The 27137-nt window shown below is 37.5% G+C and overlaps 1 long non-coding RNA gene across 1 annotated transcript; it reads left to right on the plus strand.

Annotated features, from left to right (window-relative positions):
• The first annotated feature begins 845 nt into the window (after positions 1–845).
• Positions 846–20874, plus strand: LOC109179788. Its single transcript, XR_002053972.1, has 3 exons — positions 846–941; positions 6192–6198; positions 20863–20874. It is a non-coding gene; the product is annotated as an uncharacterized LOC109179788 (long non-coding RNA).
• Positions 20875–27137: the final 6263 nt, after the last annotated feature.

A 27137-nucleotide genomic window follows, 5' to 3' on the forward strand; every position in this document is an offset into this window, starting at 1 on the left:
TATATAGAAGTTGATGATGAAAGGAAGATGAAGAGGATGTATTAGTCTTCTACACTAATGTCGAAGTATTAGATATTAGATACTCCGTATTAGATATGTGTTGTTGTCTGGTACCAATTTCCAATTTCCAATGAATATAATATACGGAAGATATGTTTTGTTGTCTGGTACCAATTTCCAATTTCCAATTTCAAATGAATATAATATACGGAAGTAATTCGGTTCCCTCTCATTAATCTTGTGTGTAATTGATATCGGAGCTCCTTTTTTTTTTTTTTTTTTTTTTTCAATCGCTCTGTTGATCGGATGCAGTCGCGATAACCAACTTCGTCGTTTCCAGGATGAAATTTGAGACTAACTCTCTGTAAAGTGCGATCTGGAGCGTGTTAATATGATTTGGGATTTGAAAATCCCCAAATCTGAAGGTGATGTATACCCTATTTTTTCTTTAAATTGATAACACTTAGTTTGGTAACAATTGCTTATTCTCCAAACTATGAATTTCTCTACCGTCGAGTTTGCCCGCTGGTGTTTTATGTTTTGATTATTCTTTTGTGTGTGTTTGTGTGTATAGTGTGCATCTTGTGTTTTATGTCTATTGGATTCACTGAGATCTTAGCAATTGTTTAGTTTCTTTTTCCTTCTATTTATGTTTAATCATTGGAATTTACAATAAAATTGTTGTGAGCTTTTGTTACATACGACCTTCATTTATTGAGATGCAATTTTGTTGTCATGGGGTTACTTGGAGAGAGCAATGAGGGCGATCCTGAATTGATTGTCTTCATCCCGTGCGTGCTAAATTTTCCGTGGAAATAAGCTATATTGGTCATGCATAATGTTGTGGATTTATTCTTGTCATCCTGTGCATGAAATACAATTTAAGTATTGTGTTTAGTTTGTGTGTTCATTTTTTCACTATCCTTTGGTGCCTGTCAAGGGTTACATACTCATTGCTGGACATCAGTGGTTACATACTCAAGTCACTAGAGTGGTCTTATTTGACTTTATTTTCTGAATATGTATATTGGTATTTAGAGTCTACACTTTGACATCAGTGGCATAACCCTCGACTCCAATGCAGAGTTATCATTTGTAGATCCTGGCAGAGCAGTGTGAGGTCCAGTAGTTTGCATTCCTTATTTATTGTGGTGAAGGTCTAAATATTGGGTATTCTTAATTTTGTGATCGAATGGTATCCTTACTAGAATCCTTTTAGCCTAAGAATATATATAGTATTTTATAAGTAGACTAACTGCCATAGAATATTGATATCATTACCTGTGACTTACACTGATGAATAATTGTCTCCTATATCGAACCAATATCTATACATGCAAATACAGGATGTATGCACATACACTTTGCCATTCCTCTTTGGATGTACAGCCAGGTCGATTGAGATTCTGTAGTTCGTGTTGAATGTTCTTGGATGGAGGTAATGCGGCTTTATGCACTGCCCTTAGTTGCAAACTAGGACCTTGTTTGCCGATGGTATTATACTGATAGTGCACCATGATCCACTGCTTGGATAAAAGACTGAAATATGCGGTCAAAGGCCGCTATTTCCACAAATGTGTCGCCTTTTTTGTTTTTTTGTTTTTTTTTTTTTTTTTACATGAATGTGCAAAACTCAGTTGGGAGTAAAACGCAACTACGAGTTGCGCTTACGTATTCGTATACGTATAGCGCATTACCGGAACACGTTTTTGAAGGAGATACGGTATCGCTGAAAACGCAAGTTAATTTTGCATTTCACGTATTATACGTAAAACGCAATAGTGAGTTGCATTTACTGGTTTTGTACACCGGCGCTCTCCGGCAACTTGCGAAAACAACAAAACGGAATACGCACATGCGTTTATAGTTGAATACGTAAAACGCAAATTGTAATTGCGTTTTGTAATTTTTCGGGGATTTTTCCGGCCAATGTCAGGAACGCAACTGTCAGCTGCGTAGTGTATTGTTGAAATAATTTTAGTATAAGTAGCAGAGTAATAAGTATTAAAAAAAGGAACATTTGGTAAAAAGAGATGTGTTAGCTTAGTTGGTTGAACTCGTGTTTTAATATGTCGTTTGTTAGGGTTCGAATCCTCTTATATGTGTGTAAATTTGATATTTGGGTTTATGGAGTTTTACTATAAGTATTAATAAATGAGCAATTGTGAATAGAAGATGTGTTAGGTTAGATGGGTGAGTATGCGTTTGAATATGTTGTTGGCCAAGGTTTGAATTTTCTCATATCTATTGAAGTTTGATTTTTGGCTTTATGTTGGTTTACTATAAGTATAAAACAATGCGCTAATGTTAATAGAAGATGTGTTAGGTCAGGTGGGTGAGCATGCATCTGTAATTGTGTTTGGCTAAGGCTTAATTCCTCTCACATGTGTTGAAAAATGGCAATATGTTTTTGTTGTAATTTTAATTGGTTAGATGAAGTTTATAGATTTAGATGTTTAAAAAAGTGAATCGATTTAGTAGGTTGATCTGCAAATTCAGTGAAGGTAAGTTGACTAGTGTGAAATCTAATTTCCATAAATTGTAAGGACGTAGTACTTTGAATCTAATTTGAGTGTAGCCAGCTATGTGACAATTAATATTTTATCAAAATTCATTTAGCCAAATAGTTTAACGGTTGATTATTAGTGGAATGTAGTTTTTAAAGATTTGGAATGTTGACGTATCTTCTTAGCCGTATGCGAGTGGAAGGATATTGATTATGACGACAAAAAATATAATTACGGAATTATGTCAAAAGGCTTGCGGTGTAACCGAAAAAAAAAATACAATTGATATTCATCGTATATCCAAACATTTAAAAGTACAGTGAGTGAATTCGAATTTCTCTACTGCAAAAGCAAGGAGTCGTAAACACAGCTCGGGATGTTGGCCTCTTTTGTGTTTTGGAGGGCTTGACCCAATTGGTCTAATTGGCCAGACGCAAGTCTAAGTTGCTCTGGTGTACTTCCTCTTTAGGTAGTACATGATCAACCGTCATTGCTATCTGGCCATGCCGGATCGTAGATGGCTCTTCAAGGAAATACAGAGTCTGTAACGGAAGACATTAATCTTCCTTTGGGTAGAGCTCTACGGCGGCAAATATGGGCAAACCCCTTAAACGGAAACCCAAGTCGCGAAATTTAGTTGGAATTCTTTTGGCATTGGAGTTAATATGATAAAATGTTGGGATGTAATATTGAGCATGAGATAGTTGGTATAAAGAAAACAAACTTCCCATCTCATATAGAATAGAGAACAGAAGTATTGGTATGTAGGAAAAAAATTTTGGGTTTGATTGTGAATCCGCGAAATGTAGCAGCTATATATATATAGAGAAGTTATGGCTTTAATTTATTTTTTGAAAACAACGTTAAAACGCATGTGGCTCATGCGTTTTGTCGTAGAACGCAGGCCCATGTTGCATTTTTTTCATAAGTCAGTTTTCCGTCCCATCCCATCAGTAAGCCCAGCAGGCCAGGCCCGTCCCATCCGGCATCAGAAAACGCAACTGGGTATTGCGTTTTGCCATAATATGCAAGTCCCAGTTGCGTTTTTGTTTTGTCCATCATTTCTTGACAGTCCATAGCTTGACAGCCATAGCCTAACCTAGGCCCAGCCAGTTTAATTTGTTAGCCATCTACAGTGGAAAACGCAATTAAGACTTGCGTTTTCTTAAGTCCATCATTTCTTGACAGCCCATAGCCTAGGCCCAGCCAGTTAAATCAGCAGCCAGTTAAATCTGTCAGCCATGGACTGTTGAAAACGCAAGTAAGACTTGCGTTTTCTTAAGTCCATTATTTCTTGACAGCCCATAGCCCAGGCCCCAGCCAGTTAAATCAGCAGCCAGTTAAATCTGTCAGGCATGTACTGTTGAAAACACATGTAAGAGTTGCGTTTTAGTCAAAACAAGGCTTGAGAACGCAAGGCCCAGTTGCGTTTCTCTTAAGTAAGTTTCTTCACAAACAGGCTCGATTTGTCTGATTTATTAATTTTAACAGTGCAATATAAATAATGTAAAGTAATAATATTATTTAAGAGTGGTAGTGATTTCGAGGGTTAATGTTAGATGAGAAAACAGACAGTGATTACAGGAAGTATAGAACAGGTATCATAACGTTGTGCATCTAAGCAGATTGTTTTATTAATGAAAATCATTACATTGACGTCGATAACTAATGAATTTCGCCATATTCATTCTCGATAATATGGTAGTGATTGACCATGGATAAATCTTCTCTACGTTGCAGGCGATAGCAATTGGTAGCAAGAGTATAATATGTTGGTTGACATTGAAGAACACAACACGGTCACACCCATCTAACTGAAAATGATCATATATTTGCTCCCACTGTTCGTCATGGAATACTAAAGTGTAGTCGTAGTAGAGTTCTAGTTTTCTATCTCCAAGGACGAATATGAGGGGCCCATCGACTTCGATGGAGTCTTGGAGAAATTCACTCAACTGCTCACGCTATATTGAAGAAAGAATAGAATTGTTAGTACTGGATAAGGAATCTAAGTTAGGGTTTAGACTGCGTAAGTGAGTCTTACCGCGAAAAGCGTACCGAAATTGTGATATAAAGATCTACAACGCTCTAATTGATCAAAGTCATATGTTGGCGGTATTGCTAACCGTGCTGGCACATTGATGGACACTATAATTCGAACGTAAGTTTTAGTATGTAAAATTCAAATATTCCATAGACGTTTAGGGATAAAATTGTAAAGTTACCAGTATCGAACCGTCGAGTATTTCTTCTGCGGCCAAATTGATTAAATTCTCTCGTTGGACTGTATGAGTCGACGCTAAACAAGTAGCATTCGAAAATGAAGTAATCTGTATGTCGAAATAAGACAATGTCTCCAGGGTATAAATCATTTTCTATCTTAAATTCGCTAATTCCCGTTGTAAATTGCATATCTTCTACCCAAACTTCAATCCATGCGCTATGATGCCATAGTATTGCTTTTGTCGTAAGATGTTGAATTAGATGTCGATGCATAGAATTTGGAATTCTCTAATGTACAATCATATGGAACATGTTAGAAAGATAGTAGTCATACCACGTCGATATACGGTAAAACTATATTGGTAACATATTAACATGGGTAGTTCAAATGAGACTTGGATGGTAAACCAAGTTGTAGCATAGTCACTCACATCAGGCATATGCATTATATCGTTGCAAGCTATTAACAAAATCAAATACATGCATATTAAGATAATTGTAGGGAAATAGGGGGTTTCTTAATTACCAACATCGGGTAATCGGGTAAAGCTTACGTGGAGGGTAGTAGATTTGTCGTAGACTTTTAAATATGACTAGCGCATATCGTTCTGCTTGATCTTTATTTGCAAAGATCCGTGATTCGGGTACTGATATACCCAACATCAATAGATATCGTCCCCAACCACGAGTTGGATAACATACAAAAGTATTGCATGTCCTGCGATCAACATGCGCATACAGTAGCTTCCTTCCATGAATGGTTATTGCATGGTACAGCAGACGATGACCAAAGTTGGAAGTACCTCCAGGAAGTATTTCAAAATCATCAAAAAGATCCATTTGTTATTAAGAGAGAATAATGAAGGCGAGCTAGAATGTGTAGTAGAGGACGATAAACTAAGCAGTATAATGGTGGCCTCGTGTTAGACCAAATATATAATGCGAACCCATATTGCGCTGTATAGTTTGGTTAATCATGGCGTGATCACCTGGTTTGGTTACCAGATCAAGTGTCACTGAAAACGCATGTGTGACTTGCGTTTTCCTTGAAAACGCAAGTCCACCATGCATTTTCACCATTTTCCTATAAATGTGCTTACCAATTGCGTTGTTCACAAATTTATATCACCCCTGAAGTGTACTGTACGTAGAGTACGCAACACACCCACAATATAGAATACGTAAGCATGCTAAAGTTAGTGTTATGTGTTGTATCCACTTTGTTGAAGGAAAAAGGAAAACAATTACGGTAAGAATTTAGTTTATGTATGTATGTATATATATATATATATATATATATATATATATATATATATATATATATATATATATATATATATATATACACACACACACACAGACATCTATATATATGTATAAATATACTTATATTGTGTATATTTGTTCTCTAATGTACAAATTTTTTTTTTTGTTTTCTTTTGTAGCCATAATTCCATGGAGGAATAGCGTTTCACTGGGCCTCAATTAATTCTCGCGATTTGTTGATGAATTTCAACTAAATTTAGCGACATATTTTATTGTTAAATTGTAAAATTGTCGCGAAATTTATATAAATAAATTTTTATGTAAATGATGCTGGTTGTGTTTTGTTGGTCTTCTTTTGCACCAATTATCCTAGCCAGTATTCATTTTTAAAAAATTTAGGAATGGGTGTCAATTGTAGTCACAACTGAACCCATTTCATATATTTGTAGAATTTTTCCCATTATGTTATATTGTACGACGTACTTTGTAATGCTAGTAGATGTTTTACCATTGTAGTAACCACTGAATGTACCGTTTTGTGGTGGGCATGCCATGTTTTATGTACAGTTTTTAATTTCTTGATAGTCACAACTGAACCCAAACAATGAAGAAGTTGTATAGAAGTTGTCTGTAATGTGATGTAGTATGTGAATGAAATTAGTATTTGGCATTTTACTTACTCATGTGTACAAATCCTACGGACAGTAGCAAGAATGAAGCGAAGTTAATTTAAATAAAATACCTAAAACCAAATAAAATGTGAATTTGTAGTCGTTTGTTCTCATTTGTGCCTTGCGACATTGCTCAACCACCCACGTTCTGGTACAAAAACGCAATTATGAGTTGCGTTTTAGCTGTAGTCGTAAAAAGTTAGTGAAGCAAAGTATAATGCAACTTCCACATGCGTTTTGCATGACACCCCTATAAATAAGTGGGACAAAACCCTACATCAGTCGCATAGCAGCAACATATAGTTTTCACTGCGAGATGGCAAATTTTCGAAATTCCCATCACATTGCACGCAATCACATCAGGTTATTCATATTTCAACCCCTTCATCGCAAAACAAATGTCATACATGGTTAGTACACAAAATTTATAAGTATGTATGTGCATAAATATATGAAAGTATTTATTGGTTCTCATGTGTTTGGTTTTGTTTGTAGGTACAAAGTACGTGAATTGAGTCTCATTTAAGTCTCGCGAATGAAGAATGGGTCCCATTTAATTCTCGCGACATATTTTTTTGTGTATTAAATATGTCGTGAGAATTGAAACTTATTCGCAAATAACAAGGGAGTCAATTGCTTTCTTGTTGTTTGCTAAAAAATATATATCATATGACCGCTGTCACTGAAGCCCATGGAGTTGCAGTTGGTCATCGATGATTAAGATAGTCCTGAAAATGTATTTTGGCCACAATCGTACGTGAATATCTTTCATATACTGTACCTACCTAACTAATTGTAAAAACAGTTTATACTCGAATAATAAACTATCTTTTATGTTGTTAAATGTGTTCTTTCTTTGAGGTGGTTTATTGTAATTTCGTCCGTTAAATTTTTTTAATTCATAAGTATTGTTTTATATTTTAAATCACAAATATTCCAATGGTGTTGTTGTTTTTAAAAACAATTGAATAGCGTGACTGGTTTGCAGTCATGATATTCAATGCGACGTGACCAACGCTTTAGTGAGCGGCTGGTCACTTCGACTGACGCAGCGTGTCAGTCGCTGCGTCAGTCAATGGCATAGACTGCCGTGTTGACTGACGCAGCGCGCCAGTCAACACGGCAGTCGGTGCTGTGTCTCATAATGGCATGCGTCTGTACGCATGCCATTATGAGACACTTGACTGACGTGACCTTTTAAATGGTCACGTCAGTTACCATTTCACTAAAAAAAATGTTGCATATATAAATAGTGTCCGGATGTAAATGTGGTAAAATTTAACCCCAACTCTCTTCTTCTGCACACATAAATCTCTAAATTCGGAATTTGAAACACAACTCATAAAAATGAGGCGAAATTATCTACATCCCGGTCCAATTGATCCCACCTTGTTAACATACCAACAATTGCATCGATCCGAGTCGGATGGGTAAATCCTGATTACACAGCGCAGTTGTCATGTGTGCGTTATGCGGGTGCTGCGTTTCAAAACATGAGTCTGAATGAACGTGTGGAGAATTTGTTACGGGAATCTGGTTTTTTCCGGATAATGACACGGTTTGGTAACATGAAACTCGACCACCACCTTATCAGTGCATTAATCGAGAGGTGGAGGCCTAAGGTACATGCGTTCCATATGCCGTTTGGAGAGGTCTCAATTACCCTACAAGATGTGGAAGTCCTATTAGGACTAAAAATTGATGGACGATCAGTAGTTGGTAATACTGAAAGAACTCAACCTGAACGTTTTTTTCCAAATCCAACAGTTCTTAGGTTTTACTCCTCTCAGCAAGGATGCTTTCTCTGGCAGCCTATTAAATAAGGTCGTACTAGAAGCGCACGTGGCTGCCATAAACATTGATGAGGCAAATGCTGAAGCGTTACAACAATATGTGCGTGGCATTATTATGTTATTTATGGGTGGGTTCTTATTTCCTGAAACCACCAGGAATAAAATAAAATTATATTTACTAGATATGTTAAAAGACCTTTCTACTGCCGGTCAATATAGTTGGGGATCCGCAGTGCTCGCATACCTTTACAGATCACTTTGCCGTGCAGCTAATTTTGAGCATTCTATCGCTGGGAGTTGCCTAACCCTGTTGCAGTTGTGGGCATGGGAGCGTTTGCCATGTACACGCCCTTGTAACGTTATTCCATCCATCAACATCAATGATGGACCTTATGGTGCACGGTATGCATTTTTGCGCATTACTAAATACGTAAAATATAAAGTAACCACAATTTTCGTGTTTAGGTGGCATTGTCGACACACGTGGACATTTACATCAACCCACACCTACAGGACATACCGGGATTTATTTGATCGATGTCAATCTGATAACGTATGCACATCAAATATATATTCTTGTCTAGGTGAACGCGTATACATATATATATATATATATATATATATATATATATATATAATACATGTTTGACTCTACGTAATATGTAATTCATTTTTTTTCCATGTAGTTTGTTTGGATGCCATACAATGTTGACACGTTGCCACTTTGTTCTCGGGAGGGACAGCTAATTTGGACGGCACGTGTTCCTTTATTATTTTTTTACGCCGTCGAGTGGCATTATCCAGATAGGGTCATAAGACAGTTTGGGGGATACCAAGACATCCCGGACCATGTTCAGTACGATCCACATTTGCACAAATTTGATGGTCGCTCCAAGATTAATGATTGGGCAACTCACCACCAATTACATGTTGCAGTCTGGGAGAATCGTTACAATAACTTGGTTGCCATTGCCCCACATGCCCCGTTAGGTCCATATTGTAATTTGGCCTACGAACATTGGTTCTACAGGGTTGGAAGGCGTGTGATTGGAAATCCTGAACATCAACATACGGAAGGATACATGCAGACATCACCGTCATATGCGGCGACGGTTCCACTCAACTTCTCCACACTAATTTTTTTTTTTTTTGCTGGGTTTATGTGTTTCACTTCCTTACCAAAGAATTAAATTATGCGTAGGTGGAAGCTTTGCGCCACATCAGCATTGTTGGTGAAATTGCGGCGGAGCACGGAGAGATCGGGGAATATATGAATGAAGTGCAACAAATAGCCCGCGCAAAACTAAATCGGCTAAACTTTAGCTACCTCATGGATTTCCCTCGGCTTGAGAATTACGAGGAAATATATTACCAGTCTTTTCAGCAAGTTCGACACCTTGACAGACGAAGGGATGTGAACAGGCGCGGTCGCCGAGCTCAGGGGGGTCATCGTCGTCAGGAAGTTCCACCTATGAACTTCAACGGCGATGATGTCAGCGGCGGGCATCAGGAAGAACAGCAACCTGCCGGACAGGAAGAAGATGTATTTGGAACGCAATATATGGGCGATACCACACAACTTCAAGTACAACAATTTCCCATACCACATTCCCCCAACATGATGATTACTCCATATATGTCATTGCCTTATTTTGAGGCCGGAGAATCTTCCCATGAAATACCTGAACACGGTGGACGTGAAATGCCCAGCTCTTCTCATGCGCTGTCTAACGCGCCATTTGACCACCCTTCTATACAGGAGTTGTTTGCCGCTGACGAACTGTTGGATCAATCTCAAGTGGTTAATCCTTCGCAAGACAACGAACCAACACTCGTACACTATCAACGCCGGAGGCCATCTCGCAATACTAGGCGACCCCCTGTGGAACGTAATTGTATTGTAACTTTTCGGAGCATAAATCTTTATTATATAGTATGCGTATTTTCTCATTACCCAGTCTTCACATATACTCATCAAAAATACGATAACGAAAGGTCGAAAAATGAAAATAAAATAAAATTATATATATATATATATATATATATATATATATATATATATATATATATATATATATATATATTATATTCTATGATGTGACGGCCGGTACTTTCTGTCACATGTCACCTTTATTGTGACAGTCAAATCGGCTGTCACACTTGGTTGGGAGTCGATCGTGACATCCCCCTTTGGGGTGTCAAACTTTGGAATATATTAATTAAATAATATAACAAATATGTAAACTACAGAAATAAAATTTTTAATACCGATAAAGTAAACAAAGCCCAACATGCGGAATATAATATTGGCGAAAAACATTACAAACGAAACAGTACAGTAAATAAAAAAAAAATGGTGGAAGGACATAATTACAACTCAAATGAAATCAGTTTCATAGAGCGTGATCGTTCTATTCACGACAATCGCTTTGAACGTGCACACATCGTCTAACATCATGGTTGGCTGATCGGCAAATGCCACATCTTCTTCCGGCCAGATCCATTTCATTAGGAATTCTTCTACTGGGGCGCCTATCATGTCTTTGGGAAACAGCTTGCGGTGGCAAGACCTTGTAAGGTACCAATGGCCAATACTCTTCAGACAACAGAGGCATTATGGTTCCTTCGTAGCATTTAATATAATTTTGCAGGGAAAATTTTTCCGGGACCATACCATCAGGGACTCTTCCCACATAATGGGAAGCGGCGTGAGCGTGCACGCACGGCAATCCATCAATAGCCCATTGACCGCAACTACAGTATCCTTCATGCATGTTAATGGTTTCGAATTTTGGCCTGCCCGATGGTGTAACAACGCCTTCTATAGCAATTACGTAAACCCCCTGAACGTCATCGTGCTTTTTGACTTTCGCGCGGAACTTGTATGTATCCCTTTTCAACATTTCGTCTAAAATTTTCCTTGGCCATTGCAAACCAGATTGATGCATTATCAATCCCTTTGTTCGTCTGTCCGCAAACTGCAACGCCAATTTCTCCAATGTCACCTTAACAATGGTCGTGACGGGTAGGAATCGAACACCTTTCAACGTGTTGTTGAAAGATTCCGAGTTGTTAGTAGTCAGTAGACCATGTCGAAAACCGCCATCATGGCTAAGAGTCCAATACCGCGGAGGTATTTCGTTAAGATAATTGTACGCTGCCTCATCAACACACCGAATTGTGCTCATCGTCGCATTAAAACCCCTCTCATCAAGTGCACACCCCGCTTGCCAATCCAAATTGTTTAAATCCTTGTTCTTGAATTTCGTCATTACATTGGACCTTAGATGGCGGAGGCAGTATCTTCGTTGTACCCGAGGCTCATGCAATTCATCCAGGGTGCGAAATGCCACGTTAATCCCACCATGGCGGTCTGAAATAATGCATATGCGTTCGAGATCCCCAAACACATGTGTTGCTACCAATTTCAGGAACCAGGTCCAACTATCGTTGGTCTCAGCGTCAACTATCGAGTATGCAACCGGATAGATCTCTTTGTTAGCATTGTAGCCAACCGCTAGCAATAGATGGCCTTTGTACTCCCCGTAAAGATGTGCACCGTCAATGGTAAGAATGGGCAAGCAATATTTAAACCCGTTGAGTGCCGGCTTAAGTGCCCAAAATGCGTACTTGAACTCAAACACATTCGGAGTGGGTGTGGCCGCTAGTTCAAAATCAACAACAGATCCGGGGTTCGTTTATTGTAAGGCGAGAAGAAGTTTTGGCATTATATTGTAAGAATCATCCCACTTCCCATACAAATTTTCCAACGCAAGAACCTTGGCGTACCACGCCTTCTTCTACCCAACACGCACACCCCAGTTGGCATGAACATCATTGATAATATATTTTATCTTGTATTGGGGATCCCCTTCAATATTCGATAGAATGAAGTCGGCGATGACTTTGCTCGTTAAGTTGTAGTCCGCTCCCCCTTTCGTTTAATCAACCCGACATGTGTGCTGTCCGTGAAACTTTTTGACCTCCCACTTTTCCGTGTTGGAAATTTGGCCCGATGAAATCATCCACCTACAATGTTCGGGATACAAACAACCCGCCTTCCAGTATTTTGCCCTTTTGCACAACTTCGTGAAATGTGTATGAGTGCTTAGATTCTGGTGTGTCACCATAGCCTTTAGCAGTGCGTAACTGTCGAATACCATGCCAGTATGTAAGGACGAAGTTCCTGGTTGAACTCCATGACCATACGCTTGATAATCATCGTACGAACTCACACTATTCTTTTGCGCGGAAGATGATTCAACGATCATTTGTTCCGAAGGAGTATCACACATATCTTCACGTGGATCGTAGTCATCATCATCGTCACCAGAAGATTCCCAAAAGTCATAATCATCCCCGCTGTTGGTGTCGGTAAAAGCACCGGATGCGCTGTGGACGTCTTCGAATTGATGATTCACTGTTTCTTGCGGCAACGTTGAACGCGATGTGCCACCAATGTCAGTAGCCCCTCTGCTAACCGTTAGTGGATCCAACGACATTTGACTGCGGTACAATTCCAAAACACCCTGACTGCGAGCAACGCTTAAATTCATAGTAGAGGACGGGAACGTTTCCCGTTTAACAAAAACTACTATCGGTACGAAAAACATAGACATTGTACCCAAAAAATATGACTGATTATTATTGATTGGAAACGGAAAAACAATGCCGCCCTCTTGCAATGGATTTTGCTGAAATTTTCCCCAGATTTTAACAATCTCATATTCACCATCAATTTGAAGACAATTATTCACCCCTGTCACTAGTTCCTCAAATGAACTTGTTTTGACACAAACAATACATTTTGAGGAGCAATATTGAAGTCAATATCATTCGTATAATCATGTGTAGTTGAAGAACATAACAAAACCGGAACGTTTGTACCTACAAAAACAAACATAATATAATACCAAAATTATCGAACATATAAAATTCGTTATCCAAGTAAAATTAAATGCACAAACATTTGAAATCCATACCTTCCATTCCGTAATGAATCACCTGAAAAAAATAAATAAACAAATTAAAAAACATATTATTTAAAGAAAACGTTTATATATTTTTAATACACACAAAATTTATTTTACTTAACCTGAAACTTCAAAAAAAAAATAAAATTTACAGGCACAACTTTCACCAAATGCACCAAAAAACTATGAGGATGCTCAATAAATGCACCAAAAACAATCAAAACGACGAAACCCATTCATTGGGTCTCGTCGTTTCACGCCCTGACAAGCCCATGTGGATTGTCAGGGATGTGACAACCCAACTGGGCTGTCCGAAAAGTGACAAGGCCACATGGTCTTGTCACTTTGTTAACAGCCCACTTGGGCTGTCAACAATGTGACAGCCACGTGGGCTGGTCAGTAATTGATAGCCCATGTGGCTATCACCAAGTCTGTCACCGAGGTGACAGCCTTGAGACCATAGGGCTGTCAGCTTTGCTGACAGCCCATGTGATAGTGGACAGCCCACATGGGCTGTCCATTATCTACTAACTATTTATATATATATATATATATATATATATATATATATATATATATTATATTCATCTATTCGGTTTGTCGTTTTATATTTTCTCATTGCCTATAAATATTTCGATTCATTTCATTTTACATCTCATACACACTCAACTATCGTTCTTTTACATTACATTGATATGTCTTATAGAAATAGGTCTTCATTTTTTTATGATATGTCGGCTTTGTATTCTACTTTTAAATTATCTCATCCCAATTTAGTTTTACTGTTATATGACAGTGAAATTGAGTTGGAGTTTTAGTGAATTTCAACTAAATTTCGTGAATGGTGATTGGTATGGTGCTGGAACGTAATCCGCGTAACTGAAGGAACAGTGAGGAAAAGAAAGCGACCAATGCCTCCTCTCTGAAACAAATTTCTCCGCCATATGAAATTGGAGACAGATTCAAAAATCTTCGAATCATACTCCTCACTATCAGGTGGTTTGTTATTCGGTGAATATACGCCCTCGGGTTGCACCTCAAATAGCGTTTCAGCTTCTTCAAAATCAGGAAAAATACAACAAAATATCTTTGTAGCACAACTTCATTCATGTATATATTTTTATTTGTAAAATATATTTCATTGTTGTTTTTATAATGTATAATTCGCTGCTATTGTAAATTTCGACCTCGAATAATACTTGGCATCAACTGGATGTAACATTTTTTGTAAAGTACAGCTGAATCCAATGAAATAAATTCTTCTGCGCCTATAAATACCCACAAAATCATTCATCCACTTTTCACTCAACTATACCACATCGCTAGCATTTAACAAGCTTCTTAGACGGACATTCAATGGTATGTATTTTACCTTTAATTAGCTATTCTTTGCATTACCCCTTCGTGCATAACCTTATGTTTATTACTAGGGAAAGACATATGTAGTGTTTTTCGGTCGACAACCAGGGATCTATGACAACTGGGAGGATGCAAAAGCTCAAGTACATCGCTATAGCGACAATTTGTACAAATCATTTACTTCCAAAGATGACGCCGTTAAAGCGTTCAACATATTCAGGGACAAACAACAACAGGATTTACACCCATGCAGTTCAACTCGCGGTTCAACTTCTAATTCAACGACAACAAATACTAACAAATTATCCAATGCCGAAATCTTACATCGTATGGAAGAAGAACTAGAACGTGCGAATAATGATCATGCGCTCAGAATCCATTCAATCGTTGAAGAATTTAAACAACTACTTTCAAAATAAATTAACATGAATATATGTATTATTTAAATAAACATTTGTATGCGTTCCTTAAATAATTTTTATCTCAAAATTCATTTTCTTTTTTTGTTTGACAACATATTATAACAAAATCTCAGTGTGACAACTTGCCGAATGTGTAAACACTACTATCCGCAAAAAAAAAAAAATGTAAAATTTCAAGAACGATATTACAAATTGCGTTATTCTATGCACAAAACGCAAGTTGGACTTGCATTTTCGCCCAGACTGCCATGATGACAACCCATCAAGACAAGTCCCATCCCATTCCATCAAGACAAGTCCCATCCCATCCCATCAGTAGGAAACTGCAAATCGAACTTGCGTTTAACACAATAACACAATAACGCAAGGCCCATTTGCGTTTTACACAATAACGCAAAGCCCAGTTGCGTTTTGCCTAGTGTTTTTTCGAAACATGACTTCTTATTTGGCCTATATATACCACATTGCGTTCGATGATTTAGAGTAAAACCCACAATTTTTTTTCTTCACGCCATTGTTTCTTAAATTATTTAGTATGGGTAATTTGTTTTCTTTTTACCAACTACCTCATGCTCAAAATTTTTCCTTCAACCCAATAGTTCGTCGTGAATCCAAGTGCTCAATGAATTTCAACTAAATTTTGTGACTACTCCATTCAACACGTTATGCCATCCTCCAATTGCCCTAGCAGACATAGTTGAGTCATTGTTGGGAGCAGTATACATCAACTGAGGATGATCAGTGAACAGTTTGCACTTCCAATTTGTGTAATATATACTTTAACGTCGTATTGTTTTTTAGTTTACCTGTTTTATCATATTTAAAGGTTTTTAAATATTTGAAAATACCACAAAACTCATCAATAAAAATATCATACTAGTACTTGCGCTTTTTTCACATTCCACTTCAACACATTTCGCAACTTGGAAATGCATTCTAGGCATGGTAAACGCAAATGGTACATGCGTTTTCAATGCCTATAAATATGTGATGTTCACTATACTCCCACTACAACCTCTATCATGTTTAAACTACCAATGTATACTTGTTACTTTGGGTTGGCAAACTTCGGAAATTCCAAACACAACCCACGCATTCATATGTTTTTTTATATTTCAACCAACAAATGGGGAAAAAAAATATACCAACTGTAAGTTGCATATATACATATACATTCATATATATCTTATATACATATACCAATTCGGTCTTACTCATTTTAATTTTGATTTATTTAACTTTTTGCAGGTACAAACTATGACACTTGATCCGCAATTAATTCTTGCGAAAAATCAATGATCCTTGTTAGGAATAAATTGTAAATTTTGATGAGCCGAATGTATTTTTTGAAAAATCAAGTAGTCCCCAATTTTATTCTATTTGAGTAAGTTTGAGTCTACTCAGTATGGTGCACCCATATCATGCAACCCATGTACAAGTCTGGAAGATCATAATTTATTTTAAGAAGTTAAGCGGGATTATAGCTTAACACAATTATGATGCGGATAAGTCATTAAGAGCTATGTTAGAGGAGTTGGATGATATGCGTGTGAGCTATGCCAAATGATCCCAAGTTCGAATCTCAAGTGAAGCATTTTTACCAGTTGCTTGAGAAACTATCTCCACCGTATTGGAGACTATCTAAACCATATGGGAGACTAGCTAAATTGGAGACTAGCTGGGAGACTAACCAAGGTGAATGCACAAGTCTCACAAGAGCCATGCACCAGATGAAGAAACACACCAAGTATGGTGGACCATACTTGGAGACTAAGTAAACTGGAGACTAACCAAGGTGAATGCACAAGTCTCACAAGAGCCATGCACCAGATGAAGAAACACACGAAGTATGGTGGACCAAGCATAAAATCGAAACAGAGCATCTCACCATGAACAACTATGAAGTTTCTACAGAGGTTCCAATATATTGTTTTACAAGGATCATGAAGGAGAAAATATCTGATATATTTTCATCTGAACATCAACTTTTTACGGTGGAACCGGAGACGCTCGAAGGAGGCTGATTCACGGAGAAATTGTTTCATACTCAAGCAAGAATCAGCAGATAAATTATTTGATCAACTTGACATGTCAGAGCATTTATGAAGGACAAGAAATATCAAGCTTGTCGCGCCGAACATATTCAAATTTTGGAGGCTACAAAATTCAAGACACGGCAACGGGCAAAATATTCAAATCATCTGACAAAAGGAGAAAAGACTTCTACCTAATATTTCAGATCAAGTTGACAATATTTGATCAACTACAATTCAAAATGGACGATCGAGATCGAAAGTTGATCAACGGGCAAATAGCTTTCATTGGCTATAAATTGCTCAAGCAGACTCGAAGACAAGCACGGCTGATCGATTAAAAGATATACAAGCAAGAGAAAAGCAAGCAATACTCAAATCAGCCAAGAAGCAATATATTGAGCTATACACGACTAAATTCAAGTCTGAGTGAGAGAAAATTTTTATCTCTTTGTAAACTTCTCTACTGAGTGTAGAAAGAGGGCGGAGTAACTAGAGAGAGTGAAAAACCCTGGTTGAGTGTAGCTTTGTGCGTAGCACTCGTTGTAAAGGGCAGAGTAACAAGAGGAGCTTGTGAAAACCCTGTGAGAGCGTAGCTTTGTGCGTAGTTCTCGTGGTGTAGGAGTACAGCTTGGTGCGAAGTACTCGGGAAGGCGGAGTAACAAGAGGAGCTTGCGAAAAACCTTGGAGGAGTGTAGCTTTGTGCGAAGCACTCGAAGAAGTGTCGGTGGACACTTATTCACTATTGTATCTGGGTGATCGAAGAATAGTGAATTTCCTCCTTGAAGTGAAAGGAGGATTACACCACCTCTGAACCACTATAAATCTCTCTCTTTATTTACTTACTGCTCATATATTTTGTGCATGCTTATTCTAACTGCGAACTAACCCAATTACGATTTATCGCATATCTTTATCTGTCTGGGTTTGATAGTTCCCACGTTTGCATGCAAGCCAAATTTTACGTACATCATCTTTGAACCATATCAAGTGTTTCTAACGTATTGCATGTTTAGAATCTCTCTTTGAGCACCGCACTATTAAGCATAACACTTTACCGCTACCTATTCCGCTGCACACTCTAAGTTGTTTATCTTGTTGATGCTTGTTACTTAGAGTTGAAATTACCAAAGTGTTATTTGCCTTGTCTGTTTTCTAAAAGAAGTTGAAAATTTAGAGAAGTCTATTCACCCCCCCCCCCCCCCTCTAGACTTCTCACCACCCTCTCGGGACCAACAATCCGCAATTAAGTCTCGCGACATATAATATTATGTATTCATAATAAATATGTCGTGAGCTTTAAAATATATATCAAAAAACAGGCGTGATGGATATTATGACAGAGTACACAAACTGTCACTATCATGTTTGTTTTTTACGATAATAAACTTAAATAACACGGTAACCTAAGCTAATGCTGTTGCAGTTACTGCTTCCGTATTATACCTTGGCCAGGAAATGAACCGTGCCCGACTTACACTTCCGACATTCAATATTGTACACATTTAGCTTCTTCATTTGTAAAGTACACAAAATATCAATTGTACCTGAAGTTTATATTCAAACAAAATAGACCGAGCTTTATATATATATATATATATATATATATATATATATATATATATATATATATATATATATATATATATATATATATATATATATATATATATATATATGGGAGGCTTCAAGTAAGAACCCTTTGTTAGGTAGGAACCTAAGAACTAATCTAATCCATTCAAATTTGCTTAATCAATAGTCTAGATAATTAAATATTTCTATGTGCATTTTAAACACAATTAATTAGAAAGGATATTAGTGTAATTTAATCCAATTACCAAGATTAAAATCAAATATTATAATTAGATTCTTTTCAAGATTTTAGGATGATGACAAGATAAGAAAAGAGTCCTATTGATTATGAATCTGTGGGCATTCGTATGATTTGCAGTGGAACTTAAATTGTATAATATTTAAATAATATAATGTTAATATTTGAGTGGAATTCAAATATTATCCATATATTTACTATAGTGTTGTTTGGCTTCATATGAATCTGCATGCATCCGTATAATTGTGTCCTACTTCTAAACGTCCATTCCATTGGGCCAACGCCGCCCACTAACACCAAGTCACCAATTAATGTTTTGACACACTCTTATCAACTTGTCTTTTTAGTTAATGTATTGCATAAGCAGCCTCAAGATCATAAAATACATTATCGATGAAACCAAACAGGTCTGTCAATGAATCTTCAAATATGCAATCTGATAGTACAGGTGTGCACTTAGATTTATCTATATGTGCCATAATGTGCAAAAAAATTTAGAGTTCAAATCCAAAGAAACCATGATGATGTTATGCCTTTCGGTGTGCGCTTTCGGGAAAATTGTCGTGTTATGACGTATAGACGAAGAGCAATACATACTGCAAAAGACGAAACTGAAGCTGGTGTGCACCTGGGTTATACTGTGTGTGCCAAAGTGTGCAGTGGTACTGACAGATTGAAACCTCAGAAACCAGGATGATGTGTTGCGCTATGGTGTGCACTTGGGTTTCACGTGTGTGCCATACTATGCATAATTAGTTTCTGCACAGAAAGGCGACCAAGAAGTTGGTGTGCACGAGGGTTACACTATGTGTGCCATAATTGTAATATTATTGTGACCATTAATTGGCGTGCACTTAGATTGATCCGTGTGTGCCATTATATGCAAAAATTGTAATAGATTGAATCCACGAAAATCATGATGTTGTTATACACTTCTGTGTGAACTTGTGTAAAAATGTCAATGCCATAACGTAGAGGATGAGTGTGTGACATATTGCACTATGTGTGCCATATTGCATTGTGTGTGCCTAAATGTGCAAAACTACTAATATAATGTAATCGCGGAAGCCATATTGATACTACTAATACAATGTAGCTCTTAGGTTGAATCGTGAGTTCAATAATGTGCAAAAATGAACCGTGAGTGCCATAATGTGCAAAAACACTGATAGATTGAATCCCTGTAAACTAGGATGATATATATTAAAGATGGCGTTGTGCACATGGGTAAAATTGAGGGTGCTATAATATGTATGTAGAATTATTATGACCATGAACTGGCATGCACTTAGGTTGATATGTGTGTGCCATTATGTGCAAAAATTCTAATAGATTGAATCCACGGAAACCATAATGATGTTATATATTTCTGTGTGCACTTACTTAAAAATGTATATGCCATAATGTAAAGGATGAGTGTGTGCCATATTGCTTGCACTTGGGGTGACTATGTGCACTTGGGTTACACTGTGTATGCTATAATTTGCAGACTTAGTTTTTGTATAAAAAGACGTTAAACATTTTTGGTTGCACATAAATAGAACTGTGTGTGCACTTGGGTTAAAGAGTTTGTGCCATGATGCTGAAGAAAACTGATGAACCTGGCAAAAGAGTGCGCACCAAGTGCTTGCTATAACGTAACTTTGACTTGCTCTCATCTGGAAGAAAAAAAGAAGTGTATGGATTATGGCTACTGCTCAGTACAAAGGGTTGGACTCAATTGCATTGCAAATATCGAAGCTATCGGTGTAAAATTTGATTTTGCGGCTGAATTTCACAAAAAGCTAAACAAATGTCAATCTCCATTTTTTAAACTTGTTCAGCATCCAACAAATTTCGCTGCTTGGGATTCCTCTCGTCGTCCATCGCTTCAAACACTAAAACTACGAACTGGAGAGGGGAAATCAACAAATTGGGAGTGCTTCAGTTCTACACTTCGAGAAGGATTACGCCATTGCGGTGTGTTTATGCGGAGAAAAATGCGGAATTACATATATGCATAATGAACACAACTAACACTAATGCCCTTAATTTTCTTAATCGCGTAAAATAACCTATTAAAATTTGTTATAAATATAGACCATTGATCAATCAAAATAAATGGTTAAGATGAGTTCCTAGGTTCCTATCTAAGGATGAGTTCCTATATGAATGTTAATATATATATATATATATATATATATATATATATATATATATATATATATATATACACATTTATAAATATATATAATTTTTATGGCCATTTACAATTTCAGAATTAATCCGCTCAGTTTGAATAACGAATACTCTAATAAAACTAAATTATTCTAACATATCAGATGAAAATGTTTTGTGCATCCTACAAAATTTATTTAATTTCTAAATCTAAGAAAAACAAATGATATATATGTTTGATTTTAAATTTCTAGCTAAATACGTTTCAATCACCGGTCTACCCAAACAATTCTAAAGTATGAAAAATTAACCATCTCAAAACTTAGAAAACAACTTCACTAACCACTGCTTAAGATAGGTTTCAAACCAAGGCCAAACGACCCTAACACACATTCAAATACACACTCAACCAACTATGCAAGCCCACCTTCTATTAACATTTGTCTTTTTAATAATACTTACTCTTCTCTGAGTAAAAAAAATTGCTTAGGATAGGTTTTGAACCAAGGCCAAGCGACCCTAACACACATTCAAATACACACTCAACCATCTACACAAGCCCACCTTCTTTTAACATTTGTCTTTTTAATAATACTTAATCTTTTCTGAAAAACATAAAGAGCTAACAAAACCATGTCAAAAGATTTGAACCCGGAAATAACAAGTGATATTTTGTGAACCGGTGCATTTAGAATACCAAGTCACTGGCGCCGGAAATAACATAAACGCTACTGCTATTTGCGTTTTACGTATAATTCGTAAAACGCAACTGCTTCTTGCATTTTACAAAAAATTCCGGCGGACTGCCGCTGGTAAATAAGCCGCATTTGGGAGTTGTGTTTTTAGTATTTTATTGTATTATACGTAAAACGCATCTCCCAAATGAGTTTTAACGTATTCGATACGTCTCATGAAAACGTATTTGGCATATGCGTTTTACGTATACAATACGAAAAACGCAACTCCTACTTGCGTTTTAAGTAAATAATGAAAAAAAAAAATACAGCCGGGACAACTGCAAAAACGCAAGTCGGAAGTGAGTTTTACACATTTATGTCAAAAAGATACAGAATTTCGACTTCCCCCTACACATTTCAGTATTTTATCCCCACTGCTATCTATTTTTGATAAGGGTGTATTATAAATGAAATGCTAGTGAATTAGTATTTTTGCAGACTTTTCTCTTGTTTTTCTCGGGTATTGGTTGAACCTGCGGACATGAGTTAATTTATTAAGATTTTAAGTCAATTCTAACTTTCAAGTTCATAATGCCTTTTGAGGTGTTAAGATATGTCAGTTCCTATGTTAAATTGTTGGATATTTTATTGGACATTGAATATCTGATTTCATGTGAGGCAGGTATTGCCAAGCCCATTTCACTGAGGTATGAAGGCAGTTTATAAGTTTCCCTAATATAGTGGATGTATTTTACTCTAGATTTCCAACAACTATTAGACGATTTTTCTAGTAAATAGTTTTTGGGGTTGTCACATCAATTTTAGGGTTAGTTTCATGCCTGAGTTTTTTTTATTGTCATTTGGGCCTATTCTAGACTTAGTTTGTTAATGAAAAGTTGGTGACAGTGTGACACCAAACATGGAACCATATAATGTTGGGTCTTCATCAGGATCGTTAAGGTATGTTTTCAAACTAAAGAGTAGATAATTGTCCTAACATAATGGATTAATGAATGTCTGCCAAGTATGAAAATGTGGAGCATTCATTCTTATAATCTTATTGGACTGCAAGGTACAAAGTATCTTTTAAAATTTGCAAGCTATGGTGATGTTATTTACGGCTGGCATAAATAACAGACGGTAAGTAATATATGAATCATATTTTTGTGTATTTGGAATGCATTTATTAATGCTACTATAGGAGTATAGGCTTTATGTTAAGTTCATGACCCTTTAGTGACTACACAGTTGCGTTATGTGATGAAAATTTAGGATGTGTTGAAGGCTTTACTTAGACCTGCTAATCACTTTTAGTAGTTAGTACTGTATTTGTGTTCACATTTTACTGAGCTCCTTAAGCCTTATGGAGTTATGGGGGGAATTGGGAGGCTGTTTTGAGTGTCATTCAACCAAAAATCACTGAGTCCCAGAATACCTTATTGTGTCAAAGGGTAGAGTTACAGGAAGTGAAATCTGCCCTGTTTGATATGAAACCTGGAAAATCACCTGGTCCGGATGGGATGAGCCCGGCTTTTTACCAGCATTTCTGGGATATCTTGGGATCTCACTTGCTTAATTTTTGTTCTGAATGTATTCAGCCTGGTTCTCTACCCAATGTTATCAACTCAACTCAAATTGTTCTTGTTCCAAAGAAACCTAAACCTGAGGTTTTGGGTGATTTAAGACCCATTGCACTGTGTAATATTCTTTATAAGGTCGTGTCTGAAATCCTTGCGAACCGTATGAAACCTCTGCTTAATGATCTTATATCAGATTCACAAACAGCCTTTGTCCCGGGGAGGTTAATCACGGATAATGTAATGGTAGCGTATGAAATAAACCATTACCTCAAAAGGAAACGCCAAGGTAAAGCTGGTTTTGTGGGAATAAAACTTGATTTGAGTAAAGCCTATGATAGAGTCAACTGGGAGTTTCTTCGGGATGTTCTTAGTAGCTTGGGGTTTTCCAATCACTTTGTTAACCTGGTTTGGGAGCTTATTTCCACTGTGAGTTACTCTATTCTCCTAGAAGGTAAAGATATTGGGTATGTTTCTCCGGGGAGGGGCCTAAGGCAGGGGAACCCTATCTCTTTATCCTAGTTCTGGAAGTGTTTCATCTGCTGATTCAAAGGGAGGTGAGAGAGGGAAGGGTTCATGGGGTGTCTATTGCAAGGGGGGGCTCCTGTGATCTCTAATCTATTCTTTGCTGACGATTGCTATATTTTCTGTAAAACTGATATCTCCGAAGTGAATACGGTTAAAGGGATTATTGATCTATTTGTTGATGTGTTGGGACAAGCTGTTAACTATGATAAATCCACCCTGACCTTTAGCAAGAATGTGAGTGATAATACTAAGAGGCTGGTCAGTGAGGTTTTGGAAATGAGGGAGGGCAGTCTGAATGGGAATTACCTGGGTTTACCCCCGCTTATAGGGAGAAATAAGAAGGAGATCCTTGGTTTCATTAAGGATAAAATTGTAGGAAGGATCAAGAGCTGGACTAATCGTTTCTTGTCTCGGGCTGGGAGAGAAATCCTTTTAAAAAGTGTGATCCAGGCTATTCCAACGTATGCTTTGAGTGTTTTCCTACTGCCTTTGGAGATGGGAAAGGATATTGAACGTGTCATGCATGGGAACTGGTGGGGTGGAGAAGGGGAGAGAGGTAGGGGTATTCGGTGGAAGGGGTGGGAGGCTTTGTTCGTGCCAAAACAGTAGGGAGGAATGGGGTTCCGTCACTTAAATTTAACATTGCCCTTTTAGGTAAACAAGCGTGGAGAATTATCCAATTCCCAAATTCCTTGATGGCAAAGGTTTATAAAGCCAAGTATTTCCCTAGATCATCTTTTTTTGAAGCTCAACTTGGGGGGAATCCTTCCTTCATATGGCGTAGTGTTCTTGAATCCCAAGAAGTGATAAGAGAGAGTCATTGGTGGATGGAAAATCTATCTGTATATGGGGAGATCCGTGGCTGCCTAATAGTTCCTCACCTTTTATTCAAACCCCTTGACAAATAATATTAGAGTTACTAAAGTGTGTGATTTGTTAAATGAAGCAAAGTCTGCCTGGAATGACAGTGATTGAAGAGATTTTTGTTCCTGCAGATGTGGAGCTTATTAGAAGTATCCCTGTACCTGAAGTTAAGACTGAAGATCGGATCATTTGGATGAAGATGAAAAAGGACAATATAATGTGAAGAGCTGCTATAAGAAACTAACTGAAAATCTTCAAGGTCAACAATCCCCTATCTGGACAAAGACTCTGGAAGTTGTGGCTGCCCCCGAAAATCAAAGTATTTTTCTGGCAAGTATGTTCTGGTTCACTTCCAACTCATGAGCTGTTGAGAGTTAGGAAGATCCAAGTTCCATCTATGTGTGTGTTGTGTAGTTTGGAAGAGGAGTCTATCTTTCATATCTACACTAGATGTCCCTTCGCTAGGAGTTGTTGGGATCATATTGGCAGAGTGTCCTATCTGAACTTTGCCTCTTTCTGGGACTGGTTAGATCACAATTTTCAATCCCTAATGCTTGATGATCACTGTTTGTTGGAAGATTTGGGAGGCCAGGAATGAAAAAACTTGGAACAATGTTGTCTTAGCAACCTATGATGTTATTACAGGAGCCCAAACCTTTCTTTTGGAACCTTGTTTAGTATGTTTTTGCCATCTGCTATTGCACTTATTCAATTAGGGTGAGGATGGACCTCTGCAGAAGTTTGTGTCCCAATCAAAGAGTACGGTATGTTGGTGTCTAATCTTTGCCTTATTTGCATATATCTAGAATAACAATCGCTGCTGGCTATTTTGTTCTATTTTATTTATGTATACCGATCCTATTTTACTTCAGTGTCTGCCCAATGTTGTATGGATTAGTTATTCGTGGTTCATTTTAGATAACAGCTTTGTGCAGAATCGTGTTAGAAATCCAGCAATGACTGGAGCATATCCTCAGCAAGGACCAACTAGCTTGGCCCTGCCCGGTGGACAAATGCAGCAACCTGGGTATGGATATATATATGCAGCCTGGAACATACCCTACTCAACCCCAATATAGCATGCCTCAACCAACATCTGATCTACTGGATACGGCTCTGGCTGGGATCAATAAAATCCAAATCAACAAACAGCTCCCGGAGGTCGTTATGATTATTACAGCCAGGGGCCACAACAGCAGCAGCAGCAAACTCCTGGAGGCCCTGATGCTCCCACTGATAGAAGTGCTTATGGCTACAATCAACAACCATCATCCGGTTACAATCAAGGACAAATCCTGTTCTTGGATATGATCAGCAACAGGGTTATAATTCAACAACTGGGTAAAGTAATACTTCCAACACAGCAGCAGCAGATGGCCACATACAAGTCAAGCACCTCCAAATCAGTCAGCAGCCAACCAACCTGGGTACCATACTTCCCAGCATCCTAACCCTAATGCCAATTACCAGCATCAAGGAACAACTCAGCCAGGGTATGGCATACCAACTTCACAAGCAGCCACCTGCTTATGGGCAGCCCCCGACTAGTCAACCAGCTTATGTGCAGAACTTTCTCTTGGAGACCCTTTTTTTTTTTTTTTGTTTCCCCATAAAAATTGAACCTTCAATTCTGAACCAAGCACAATAGTATGCTTATTTTTGTTTAGCAGCACTAACTAAATCTTGCTTTGATATGCTGCTTGTATTGTCAATGGTCCATATGTCCTGAATTTCTAACTCCGAAGTGTCAGGTCTTACTTCTTAATCAGATGTGCACCTTTCTGACTCTAGATTCGTTCTTAGTGAAGTTCTGGCAAGAGGAATTTATAGTTCCTACTTTTCAAATCTTTCTGACACTTCCTGTGGCCTACTCTTTTCCCTTTTTCCGGTGTTGGCTATGTGTCATTTATATATTTCAAATTTACATGTAGTTGTGCCATGATGTATATTATAAACTATTCTTTTGTTACCAGTTTGTATCTGCTACCTCTGTCTCAAATAGCCTTATTTATTGTAGAACATATTTTTAAGGATAATGGGGAAGAGATCATTCTACTTTAATTTTGCCCATAAAAAGTAGAGTTTTTAACATTTTGGGTTTTTGCTCTTCTTAGGTAAGTAGAATTATTTATGGGGTTTATTTTAAGAAAGTGGAGAGCATTTTCAGACATACAGAAAAAGGAAATATAGACAGTATTTAGGACGGAGGGAGTAATTTATAACTTGATAATTTTTCCTTGAGATCATCTGCTTTAC

The sequence above is a fragment of the Ipomoea nil genome, unplaced genomic scaffold, assembly GCF_001879475.1.
Source record: "Ipomoea nil cultivar Tokyo-kokei standard unplaced genomic scaffold, Asagao_1.1 scaffold0980, whole genome shotgun sequence".
NCBI lineage: Eukaryota > Viridiplantae > Streptophyta > Magnoliopsida > Solanales > Convolvulaceae > Ipomoea > Ipomoea nil.